Genomic DNA, 13,773 nt, shown 5'->3' on the forward strand with positions numbered 1-13,773 from the left:
GCCTTTTTTTCAACATGAGCAATGCAACTGGGCCAACAGTTGTGCACAATATCCGGGTCAACTTGTTATTCTCCGTCCCGCTGGGCTGCAAACTTTCCTAGGACGTATGCATTAGGATTAACAAGAAAATGGACTTTAAGAAATAATAAATGGAATGTAATTATAATAACTAGGCAGTAACTATGCACCAAACACGTAATTAGTTTAAAAAATATATTATTTTTGGAATTTGAAAATTTTAATTTCATTACTTGTTGCGCGCGCAATATTTTGTTGGATTTTAATGTAATACAACTTTATTTGGAAATTATATTTAACCTGACTAGAAATTTTGGATAAAAATATTTCGGATCCCATCAAAATGTGGGAATTTTTTTTGAATTCTGTTTTGAGCGGTTGTTTGAAATTATTAATCATTGTCCTAGCTAGAAGTTGGGTTGTACTTTTAACAAACTGTAAATGGGCTATAGTAAATTCCATTAGAATTAAAAAATGGGATGTACATTCTTACAAATCGCAAATGGGCTATATGTTCTCTGCCAAATCCGAGCTGTGGGCCTACTAAGTTGACGCATACCAAGGGCTTTGTCTTTGCTAAAAACAAAGGGCTTTGTCAACTTAGTCAATATAAACGATTCTAGCTGCAGTGATCGTACGATGTCCATCCAACGGCCGTAGTGCTTCTTCAATCTCTGGTCTTCTTGCTCCAGCCGCCCAAAGCATCGTTGGTCGTGCCGCATGCTCCTGCCTCCCGTGGCGGCTGTGCTGCCGTGGAGGCCTCACCGCCCCCTACTATTCCCACCGCTGGCCAGGCCCTGTGACGACGGGAGCCTCACACCGCAGCCAAACCAGTGAACCCTCGTACTCCTCTCCGCGCGGGCTTCCATTGCCGCATCTTCCTCGGATCCCCGTCGTCCCCTTCCTAGGCCTCGCTGTCGTCCACCGCCGTGGTGCTCTCTGCGTGGCATGGTCAACGTGGTCAAGGAACGACTTCCATCGGATGTGGACTATACGTGGAGAGGCTGACAGCTGGGTCCATGGCCGCAGTAAGGAAGTGCCTCCTTATTACGCGGAAAATAATGATTCCTCCACCTGACAGCTGGGACCCACCGTACGAGCCACTGTATTTCACGAAAAAAATGTTTCCCCCTCATTGCTGGGACCCACCAGCTACATCTTCGCATGCAAGGAAGTGCGTGACAGTCGGGACCCAACTGGTCGAAGTGTACGTAGCATTGTCATTCTGGTCATGAACGTGTACGTACATACTGGTTGTTGTAGAGGCGTGCACGCGTCGTAGTAGAGGCGCGCATGTGTCATAGTAGAGGCGCGCACGTAACATGTACACGTACGTACAGCGGCCAGGGTGCAAGAAAGAAAATACGGCCACGTATGTGTACATACGGGCGGGGTCTTGAACGCCTACTCGCGCATATATACGTACGGCCATGGCTCGTGTACATTGGCTGGGTCGGAACGGAGAAACAGTGTCGTCGTGTGTTCATGGGGAGCCAACTGGCTGGGTCGGAACGGAATGTGTGGTCGTGTTCATAGGGAGGGCTTGGACGGAACAGGCGATGGAAACGAGGCCTGGCGTACCACAGAACGGAGGAAACGGCCTTGTGTTCGACCGACCACGTTCGAAACAGGATCCTGTTCATCAGGAGGGGTCTGGCGTAGCGTAAAACGGTGGAAACGGACCTCCTACGGCTGAAAGGGGGTCCTGTTAATCAGGAGGGGTGTGGCGTACCGCAAAATGGACGAAATGGACTTGTGTTGGAGCGCTACGGTCGAAACGGGGGTCCTGTTCATCGGGAGGGGTGTGGCGTACCGCAAAACTGGACTCCACGGGATACTGTTCATCTCCACCGTCGACCTCCTCCAGCCACTACGGGCTACTGTTCATCCACCGTCGACCTCCTCCAGCCTCCACCTGCGACTGTTCATCCACGGGCTCCTGTTCATCCAGCCTCCACCGCGCGCTACTCCACCGGCTACAGTTCAACCAACCCTCTCCACGGGCTACTGTTCAACCACCCCTCCACGGGCTACTGTTCATCCACCCCTCCACCGCCTACTGTTCATCCAACCCTCCACACCACGGGGTCCTGTTCATCAAGAGGCAACGCCACGGGTCCTGTTCATCCACTCCCACCGCTCACTGTTCATCCAAGCCCCCCCCCCCCCCCCCGCAACACTCACTGTTCATCCAGAGAGGCAGCATCGATCGGCTTCAGTTAGCAGCAGTAGCGAAGGAATCAATCGCTCGGGTTCAGTTAACAGCCATCGATCGATCGCTTGGGTTCAGTAACGCCTAGCCTGAAGTGCAATCGCTCGGGTTCAGTTACAGCCCAACGCCTCGCTCAGGTTCAGTTAGAGCCAACGCCTCGCACACACGCGCGTACGTGTACGAGAGAAATGCGCATCGCTCGGCCCCGACCTCCCACTGTAATCGGGAACTCCCTGAAATTTTCCTCCCCCTCGCTTCTACCATGGTTTTTTCCTTTATGGACGACCCAAAGAATGTCATGCATCTGCGTCTCCAGCCCGCCCAGGACAAAAAGCCCATTTTCTGTCATGATTTTTTGTCATAGAAGTAGGAGCCCACCACATCTATGATGATACCGGGTTTTGTCACAATTAGCGTCATAGAAGTGTCATATGTATGACAGAAAAAAATCGTTGGGCCCAAAATGTCACGGATGTGTCTTTTTTTTGTAATGATGTGGGACCGCATATGAGCAAATAGATGATGGGCTCCGTGCTTCCGCTGGCTGGCTGAGAAGAGAGATAGAGGAGGGCTGAACACGGACTCCAGGAAATTTGTTCTACGTAACCAGCACCTCGATAAGGCTCGATATAGTGGGGTGGCATGGGCCATAACTAGCATTCATGTCTAGCAGTACGGCACACACCACCCACACGAGTCCCATCCAACACCAATTTTGTTGGAGTCTGTGCTAGAGCCATCTCTTCTCCCTCCTGTTTTCTCAGCCATCGCACGGTGGGCGGGGTGGGGGTTTGCCGATAGTCGGTTTGCTCAATTATGGTCCCACTTGTAAGTGAAAATGCAACACCGCACGCATTCCCCCTTGAGCGGCATGCCGGACCAACCGTGTGGGGCTGCGACGCAAACACGGCGGGCTTTTCCTTTTGAACTTGTAACTTGTAGGATTTCGTTCTGCTCCATGGCGCGACCGATAGATAGAAATAACGATTTTCCCTATAGTAATGAGAAGTTTGGTTCTGGCACGGTTCATGCATGGAGTACCTACGAAAATTATGAAGTTGATGCGAAAGGTAAGATAATTACTAGTAGTACCATATACTATTACATGGATTTGACGAAAAGATAAAAATACATACGGATCCATCAACGACATCCTCACGCCCTAGTGCGTTGGGTCACCAACTGATGTGTCAAGAGCAGCGGCGTTGGCGGCGAGCTCAACGTGCTTCTGAACAATGCCGTCCAAGGTTGCCCTGCGGTCCAAGAAGGCCAGCGTCCTATCTTGCATCTAGTAGTCCTTGTGGACGATTTGCGCATAGACATGGGTGATTATGTTGATGGTGTCTTGCTGCGCCATGCACTGCTCGGCGAGCGTGACCTCGAGGTGGACATTCTTCGGCGCGACGGTGGGCAGTCGCAGGGCCACCAGTGCGTTGAAGAGCTTGTCACCATAGTGGCCTTTGAGGGTGGCGGGCATCACAGAGCCTGGGCACGTCGGCTGGAGGCGTACGTCAAGGTTGTCTGCGAGCTTCTTGACGACGGTGAACCTGTCGAGGAAACCAATGAGGACCTCATCGAACAAGGAGCCGAAGATGTCGTCCAAGAAGCCCCTCGCCCTGGCAGCCTCAAGCACTACCTAGAGACGTTCCTCAGTGTCGGGCCGCAGGCTGGCATCGTGGACCATCTGGCATAGCTGGCTGATGCTCGCACTCATCGCCTCCATGGGTCTAGCTTAGAGGGTGATTGGATCCAAGGGACTTCTAGTCAACAGATCTTGCAATTCGAGTGATCACTCTTGCCCTTGGTTTGTGTGCGTAAGTGCGTAGGATTTCGTACTACATTGGACTGGCGGGGAGCCTTTATATGAGAAGTGCAGATTGCGTTGAATTCATGTGCGTGTTGGCCATCTACTCCTCAGCCCTCTACTACACCTGCCTTTGGCTATATGACAGGTGGGCCAGCCACCCGTTGGGCCCATGTGTCATTCACCCTAAGGCAGTTGCAGTAAGTCAATGAAGTTGCATCCCCCTCCGTGTCGGTGCAGTATAGTCATCTCACCGGACCTTTAGTTGGGGCCAAACCAGAGAAGTTTTGACATTTGATTTAACTAATAAAATGTTAATGCAGGTAAACAAAAATGTTGTGTAAGTCACCTTACGAAAACCAAATAATCCCAAAACACTTAGGCACGGTACATTAACTCCCTCCTCGTTTCTTATTTCATGACATATCAACCAATGAGAGATGTGGGTCGTGCATGCTTTCAATGACTTGAGACTACCAAACATGACATGTAGTGTTTAGTTCATTGCATGTAATCCTATTAATTAGCAAAAAGACATTAAGTTCTCTTGCCGATAGGAATAAAACAATACACCATGTATTTATTCACAGAGGGAGTAGTACATTTTTTGTGACATGCATTACTAGATATTGCTAGCCAAATACTAAAATCCAGATGGACGTGGTAGTACTCCTAAATTCAGACGGTGGTGCTAGTAGTACTAGTAGTAGTAGTACCAATGTAGTAGCACTGTACTACCCGTTGGTAAAATTATTATGTGATGCTCCTCATAGTGAAGTGACAAGACTCTGCGCCAGAGATGACACCTGAGTATAGACGCCGTGTTCGGCATACCATACTCAGCCTCACTGTCCGCAGTCACTATCATCATGGCTGTAGAGCTAGCCTACTTACAACTAGATGTGTTCAACATAATTTCCCGTGCGTAGATACCCGTGCATTGCACGGAACACCAAGATTGAGGGTGGACGCCTGGGCGGCGCTGGCAGCGGCCATCGCGCGAGATTTTTCCATGGACTTCTAGATGTGGTGGGGAGGAGATGAGGCTGATTGTGAGATACAAGGAGTTGATTGTAAGTACGGAACAAGTGCGGGCATCTTTTTGCAAAAAAGGAGAGGTTTGGTTTGTATGTGCCAGATCTAGATCCGACAGCTATTGGTGAAAGATGGGAGGCACAACATCATCACCAACTCAGGACTTGTTTGATTCGCAGGATTTTGAAAATGCAGGAATATGACACGGCAATATTACAAGTTTCAAACTGATATTACAAATGTTATGAGTAATGTTGCACCTACGAGGAGGGAATTACTAGGAAGTTTATGTAAGAACTTTTGTTACTTTAGGTGGATGTAGCATTATCGTGCAAACTAAAATCCACCGCCCTGACAAGTCACTAATGGGCAAATAAGTTTTCGAGCCTCTAGCCACTTGATGTTTGAAAAACAAATTCAGCTTCTGCGGAGACTTTGTCATTTAGGCTTAGACGCTTGCGGTGATCAGCACGCCATTCATTGTAGCGCCAAAGAACGCCAAACCTCATTACCTTGAGCACACTTGCCTCCAAAACAAAGAACCTAGCCAATTTAATCTCAGATGTGCTGCCTCGGTAGTCGATCAAATCAATTTCTGTAAGACGGAGATTAAGGCATTCGATGAGATTGTTATAGTGCAGCACATTTTTCACTTTCAGGTCTTTTTTTATCTGCAAAAGAAGAGAACATATTAGAGCAGCTGGCTATATAAGATTGCCTTGTCATCGAGAGGTACCGATATCACTCGCTCATACAATAGGGTTGACTGGCTAGTGATATTTTTTCACTCTCTCTCTCTCTCTCTCTCTCTCTCTCTCTCTCTTTCTGTTTCCTCTCATTTACTTAGGAGCACGTGAAGAGCTTGGGCATTTGTTGCCTTCCACTATGTGGCCGATGCCATATTTGGCAAAAGTATGCCACATAATATGCATCAATGTCAAATCAAAAGATTTTGGCACCGCTCTCGTGATGTGAGAGAGTTGGCACCGCTGTGCACACAGACCCACATGTATAAACAAATCAATCAAACCAACTACACCAGCCTCTCACTCTCCCAAACAAGTGTTTTTTATTGCCTCAGTCCTCTCTCTTCGACGCAAGTGTTTTTTCATTCCGTGAGTTAATTTGGCACCGGAGCAAAGTAGGTGATCCAGATTGGGGCACCAGGTGAGCAATGGAGGGGAATCGATGCCAAATGCATCACAAGTGAATTTGGCATGTGTTTTGGCCTACATAGTGGAGGGCCGTTATAGCCCACTTTTGTACTACCTCATATTTAGTATAAAATTATGAACATAGATTTACCTAAGAAAATGCCAATGCATGTCACTAAAAATTACACTATTTTAAATTATGTTCAAATACGAATCCAACGATATAGTTCTTAGTGACATGCATTAACATTTTGTCAGTTCAATCTATGGTCAAATTTTGATACTACAAAATAGGAAGAGTAAACCAGGATGGGGGTAGTACTTGCTCTTAGGGTAACCATAGAGTTACTGGAGTAGTCTAAGTTACTTTCCACTATGACTAGCCTAGGCTACTATAGTAGTACAACAAAAAAACGATGCAGGTGATCATGTGAGAAAAAATACTAAAAACATTTCTTTCGGTGTAGTGCATAGATGCAGTTTTGAACACTACACTTGTCATCATAATTTGGGAAATTTACGAAAAAAATTGAGCTACGTTGTGATTACCGTTTACTAATAGAAAAGAAGTTTCACCTCGATGAGTAGCTTCTCCGTGCACGGAAAGCATGTAAGGAATCCAACAACTTGATCCAGATTGGGGCCGATAGATTTTATTGCCAAGATCTTCACTGTGCGCATAGACTGGTTCAAGCTTGTGGGAATCATTTTCTGGAAGACGGTTGTAAATACATCAAGAAGAAATTTAAAAATGTGAATTTCAAGAAGACAAAGAAGAAGATCAGTGTTGTACCTGAACAATTACGGATCCAATAAAGAGTTCGAAGAATTTGGCAGATGAGTACACCAATGCTGTCAATTTCTGTGCGTCAATGACCCTGATTTTTTTTGGACATTCTAGATCCGATGCAAGCAATCTCTCAAGGAAAGGCGCATTCTCAATGACTATAACATGGAACAGCTAGAGTGATCTCTTCCCGATTGATGTCTTGTTGCGGGGCCAGCAAGACACATAAATCCATCGGAGATTCGTCGAGGCGATGTGGAGGCTAATGAACCCATGGATCTTCTCAAGACGAAGATACTCGAGCGCAGTACAGCTGCGGAGCAGGTGCTCCAAGCCTTCTTCGAGATGACAACATCAAAGAGGTCGATCTGCTTGAGTTGAGGGATAAGAAGGGCGAGCGTGGCATTAATCTGGGGAAGATAGCAGGAGCTGAAGCTGGTGCGGCGCAGCATTAGCGTGAGGTGGAGCACGGACAGTGGCAGAGAGCGACAATGTCCAGCTTCAAAGCTGAGCTCCTCGATCTGATCTATGGCGGGGGATAAGAACCAATCGTCGAACTTGGGTTGGACCTTGAAGTTGGTACTGAACATGCGGATGTCAAGGCGTCTGGCTGGCCCAGGGTGCGATGAAAGGATCTTGGAGACTACGGCCATGCGTTTGCAATCCCTGTCGCAGAGGTAGCTGTCGACGGTGAGGTTGAGGGGGACGCGGCGATAGAGGGGGCGCCACTGCCGGGAGAGCAGGGCAGTCCGCACGGCAGATTTGGTGGGGGGAGTTCGATGATGACGACCAACATGTCGTCGGCGAGGTCCAGGCTCGCCGAATGCGGTTTTGGCTCAAGCCGCCTCTGCTTGTTGCCTGCCTCACCGTCCATCTCAACCGGTGGCGACGCCGGTGTACACGTGTGCTGGTGTGTGTTGTGTGCTGGGTGTGCATGAGTGTGTCCTTCTGTGCATGCCGCCGCGCAGTGGTGAATTGTGCGCGAGTGAGTCCTTCACGCGGAAGAAGTGTGTCCTCAATGCACCCTCAATTTACTAGCGTGCGGGGTGCTACCCAAGTGGTTTAAACTCTGTTTACTTCACTGCGTGTCAAATGGGCCTCTAGTTTACTTATTTTCACCCACTGCCACATGGGCCAGCACACGAAGATATAGAACACGAGTTGATAAGGCAGCATGTGGACTGGTTGACTGGTAGATTAAACAATATATGGAGCTATACGTTAACACAGTGAGCGTATAATCTGTCGGTATAGAGAGTTCTAGTGAGAGGGGAGGCCCATGAGAGATAGCAGAGAAAGAGAGAGAGAGAGCTACTCCCTTCGTTCGATAATGTAGTTCCAACATTTTTTTAAAGTCAAACTTTTGAAACTTTGACCAAGTTTATAAAGAAATTACTTATATCTACAATACCAAAGATAAATGATAGTATGAAGTAAGTACATGTTGTGATGAATCTAATGATCATTCCAGATGTAAATGTTTTTCTCCACATATACCTGGTCAAACTTTTCTGAGGTTTGACTTTTCAAAACATCCATATGCTTATGGACGTGAGAGAGTCCCTAACTAGAGAGAGAGAGTGAAATAGAAAGAGTGAGTGAAAAAAGTGTGTGTGTATGTGTGTGTATGTGCGAAAGAGACATCAACAACACACGATAAAATTAGAGAAAAAGTGTGTGTGTCTTATGCAAACATATCACGCATGCATCTTCGACAACGGAAGCAAGGTGAGGAGATAGTGTGTGGTTGTTTGCAACCAAGAGAGAAAGACCCCTAGCACGTGGCCAAGAGGGGTCTGAAAAACAAGGGAGGGAGGTCGAGAGAGACGTACAGAGAAAATTCAGACATGGGGAGGAGAGAGTGTCTGTTTGTCATAGAGAGATCCCCTGGAGATCGTGATGGGCTTACATGGGTGGGAGATCGAGTGACAAGGTGTGTGCACGATTGAAGATACGCTGAGAGATATCGAGATAGACGTATGGATGGAAGGAGACAATACGTGTGTTCCTGATGGCTAATGAGAGATAATCATACTTAGGGGGGAAGTGCTTGCGCCTATGATGGAGTGAGGGATTATGGTACTTAGGGGGTACATGTCACATAGAGAGAGAACAAGGGCGGAGAGTGTTGGATGGTTCTTTATGTATAGCGCGAGCAAGACATGTGTATGTGTGAACCAGGGAGATATAAAGTTTGAGAGAGATTGAGGAGCCCCGATAAGGCCGAGTGGTGCATCAGATAGCTAAGAGGGGGAAAGAGATATTCCATCCGCTCGATAATGCAATGCATGTAAATTTTTTAGAAGTCAAACTTTGGAAACTTTGAACAGGTTTATGAAAATGTTATTTATATCTACAATACCAAAGATACATCATACAAAACTACATCTCATGGTGAATATAATGGTATATGTTTGTCGTTCTAGATGTAATTATTTTTCTCCATGTACATGGTCAAAGTTTGTGATGTTTGACTTTTCAATAAATCTATATGCTATGGACCGAGGAGAGTGCCTAAGTCGAGAGAGATCAAGTGCATGTGAAGGAGAATGAGTAAGTGTGCAAAAAGAGTATGTGTGTGAAAGATAAAGTGACAACAAACGATAAATTAGAGAGCGAGTGTGTTTTTCATTTCTTATGCGAACATATCACACATGCATCTCCGAGATAGAAAAGTGAGGCGAGGAGATACACGAAGATAGCTAGTGTGTGATTGTTTGCAACGGAGAGAGACACCCCTATAGCACATGTCCAATAGAGGTCTAGCCAACAAGGAACAAAGGTCGAGAGGGACACATGGAGCACATGGACGCATGGGGAGGGAGAGAGGGTGTGTTTGTGATAGAGAGATACCCTCGAGATCGTGAGGGGTGCGTGCGTGATAGAAAGATGCCCCGAGAGAAATTGAGATAGACCATGCACATGTTTGTGATGGAGACTAAGATTAGCTAGTCATATACATATAGGGGGGACTGTGTGTGCCTACAATTGAGTGAGAGACCATCATACTTGGCTAGGTAGGCATGAGATTGTGTGTGTGTGTGTGTGTGCATGTGAGATGGAGAGAGAATGAGGGAGAGAGATAGAGTTTTAGATGGGCCTATCGAGTGCGAGTGAGATATGCATGTGTATGTGTGACCCAGGTAGATGGAGAGTTTGAGAGAGAGGGGGAAGAGCTCCGAGACGACAGGGTGGTGCGTGAGCGAGTTACGAGCAACGACCCAAGGAATCTGTGTGCCTACAATGAGTGCACCCAAGAGAAGTAGCTTGGACTACAGTATCATACATAGTGTGCGAGAGAGACCTATAGATGGAGTATATATGCATGTGAACTAGAAAGACCCCCCCCCCCACACACACACACAAAGAGAGAGAGGTGGAGAGAAAAGGATAGGGACCAACAAGGTTTGTGTGTCGGATGCGTGCCGCAGAATTGAAGATTGTCGGAGAGAGAGAGAGAGAGAGAGAGAGAGAGAGAGAGAGAGAGAGAGAGAGAGAGAGAAGGAGTCCGGGAGAGGGGGAGGTCGCGTTTTATGCATGAAAGACTGATATAAACCATGTTTCCATATAAACTTGCATTCAAATATTTAAATTGGAGAACATGTAGTCTGCAATTTACACATGAACGGATATATGCGTATATCAAATAACTTCTTTAATTTGACTTTCAACATGTTCATGGAGTACTATAATATTGTACAACATGCTACTCAATTGAGGTGTTCAATTTTGGATTTAGTTCACTATTTTGACCTGGTGAATGAGCTATTTCATTGAATCGAGATATTTCATTTTGGGTTTGATTCCCATTTTTGAGTGGGTCAACTATTTGTCATATAGTAAATCGCTAGCCACGAGCATGTAAAAACACATTACTCCCGAGCATCATCTCTCCATCTAAAAAAGAAGTGGCAAGCTAATATTTCAAAATTTTATTCGAATCGACTTGGCAAGGTAGATGTGGATGGTCGTTCTCCCAAAATTTGAACGAACTGATAAACATCCTCTCCTCGGTGGAATTCACCTGAGCAAATAAATGGGAGACGCGAAATTACTGTCCTATGTGGGACACGCATCAATTGGCCCATTGTACATCGAGGTAGGTTCGTAACTTCACCCAAGTGCGCCTTCTCCTCGGTCGAAATGACATGTGCCGAATAATTCATAAACCATGGTCGGCAAAACATGCTCTCCTCGCACGAAATAGCTCGCACCCACTATTTCAAAACACGCTCTCCTCGCCCGAAATCGCTCGCGCCCACTATATTTCAAAACACGCCCTCCTCGCCCGAAATCGCTCCCGCCCACTATTTGGAGAGAAGCAAAGTTACTCTACTATACCCAACCCTCAGTACACAGACCCAAGCCGAGAAGCCTAAAGGCAGGGGTAGAACTGTAACTCCCCCTCACATTACAGACAAATGCGTCTGTAAGACATGGTTCCACTCCCCTCCCAATCCCCCCCCATTCATACCTCGTGGGCACCAAATCACCTTCTCCCCGGAAGCTCCCTTCTCCCGAGCCATGAAACCTCAGTCCCTCCTCCCTGGTGCCCCCCACCGCACCAATTTCACAGCCGCCCTCCTCCCTAATGTCGGAGACGTTGTCCATTTGCCGTCGTGCACTGGGTCGTGTGCCTATTACTCCGTGCTGCTGGAGCTTCCTCGACGATGGCCATGTGAACCGTATTGGAGCCGATTCACCCCCGTCGTTGTTCACGCGCCGGAGCAGCTCCAACTTTGGATCCATCCAGAGTCTCCGTGCTGCTTTCCTATAGCCATCGACCATCGCGACATCATTGTTTCCCTACCGCCGGTCGCCACCGCAACTGCGCCGGCCTCACCAACTCAGCAGCTGGACCTGCCTACTTCACCATGCCGCCAGATAGGTCGCACCCTCATCTCAAATCACTTTATTTAGGCATTAGTTGTCTGAATTTTTATTCTAGGCCAATTGATTCCCAATGGGAAGCAGCAACCCTCGAGGCGGCGGAGCTCCTAGGCTGCCGGTTCGCTAGTGTCTAACATAAGGGTGCGGGGCCAAAAGTTCACCACGGAAGCAGCGCTTAGATGGCTATCTTAGAGTTGCGTGGGTTGAAGGTACTGCCGCCGCCGGATCTGGATGACGGGGAGTCTTTGTGGATTGGCCCGGGGGCGGCGCAAACACGGCAATGCGGTGGGGTGGGGAGCTGGGTTTTGGCCGGGGCCATGGACGACGGAGGCAGGCTGCTCTGCGGTTGGTCGATGGCTCTTCGGGGAAGATTCCGAACAGTGTCAGCTGCGAGGCACAAGACGGCCATCAAGCCATCCGGAGTAGATCAGACAGTACCAAAATAAAATAAAATCGTGTGACCTCAATTTAGTCTTCAGTTAACAGACGTGTGACCACTCTCGTACCTTGTTGTTGATCTCTTAGTGTGTTTCTAAGAGATGTTTCATTCTTAACATTATATGTTATCTGCATCTTCAGCCACACCATCTTCCGACTCACCACAACTGCTCCAACAAGGGAAGCATGCACTAGAAGGGAGATATAGTCCCCACTCAACAGTTCCTTGCATCGAATGCCCGTGCCCGACATGTACAGCAACAACAACTGCAGGGCCATCGACAAGTTAGCACATGGTGCTCACTCCTATGGATGGCGGCCAGATAGGATGTACCCTCATCTTACTTGTGTGCAACATTTATGGCTTTGTTATTCATCTCAGCATGGAAAATAGATTATCACATTTCACTGTATATTCATGCTGATCTCTTACGGGTCTTGTTCAGGAGTTAACTATGTTCCATAGTTCAGCTAAAATACTTGTTCTTTAGGTAAGGTTGTTCCATAGTTATCATCCACCAGCCAATGCTATCCCACAGGCTGGTGCTTATAGTATTATACCACTTCTAGTATTACCTATGTTGTTCTTTAATACTTTTGTGTGCCATCTAGTTAATATGGAGTACAAACGATACATATTCTGTAGCTTTCATCTATGTTCTCCCTTTAGTTTTTGAGACCTATTGCTGCTAGTTAACCCCAGTCCTACTATTTATGTCATCTCCTACAGGCACTCATTACATAAATTTAACTACTAGTTGTCTTCCATGCATGTCAGATATAATTGCACACACTGATATATCCACAAGAACTTCACGGAGCAATGTAAAGGCCAATAAACTTGATGTCAATGATACCCAATATGATGGAACAGGTAAAGGCAGTTCTTCAGAAGACTTGCAGAAAGATGATGAATCATGTTCACCCCACAAGATCCTTGCTCTAACCTGGCCCGTGATATGGGTACAACATGCATATAATGTCCTGGAGTGTATCTACTCTGTTGCAATGCCATGTGCTTAGCATGCTGATCATGCATGTAAATATGTCATGCCTTCCTGTTTTTTAGTACCTATTCCATTCATGATAACATGTTTTCAAATTCAAGTACTGTCATTCTACTCTATCGCAATGCAATCTGCTTAATTTGGACATCATGCTTCTGAATATCTTATGCATTGTTATTCATCAGTATGTACTTCATCTGTCTACCATACCATGTTTTTTACATTGAAGTGTTGTTCTAGTGCACTGCTGCAATGCCATCTTAGTTTCCCAATCATACACGTGTATGTTGTCTTACTTTTTCTGTATGTATTCCACTAGCATACAGTTTTACATTGAACTAGTGTTTTTTTACTGTGTTGTCCTGTCGTATCCCTAGCTCTTACACCATACTCCCTCCGTCTGGATTACATGTTGCCGAAATGGATAA

This window comes from Triticum aestivum, chromosome 2B (genome assembly GCF_018294505.1).
Source record: "Triticum aestivum cultivar Chinese Spring chromosome 2B, IWGSC CS RefSeq v2.1, whole genome shotgun sequence".
NCBI lineage: Eukaryota > Viridiplantae > Streptophyta > Magnoliopsida > Poales > Poaceae > Triticum > Triticum aestivum.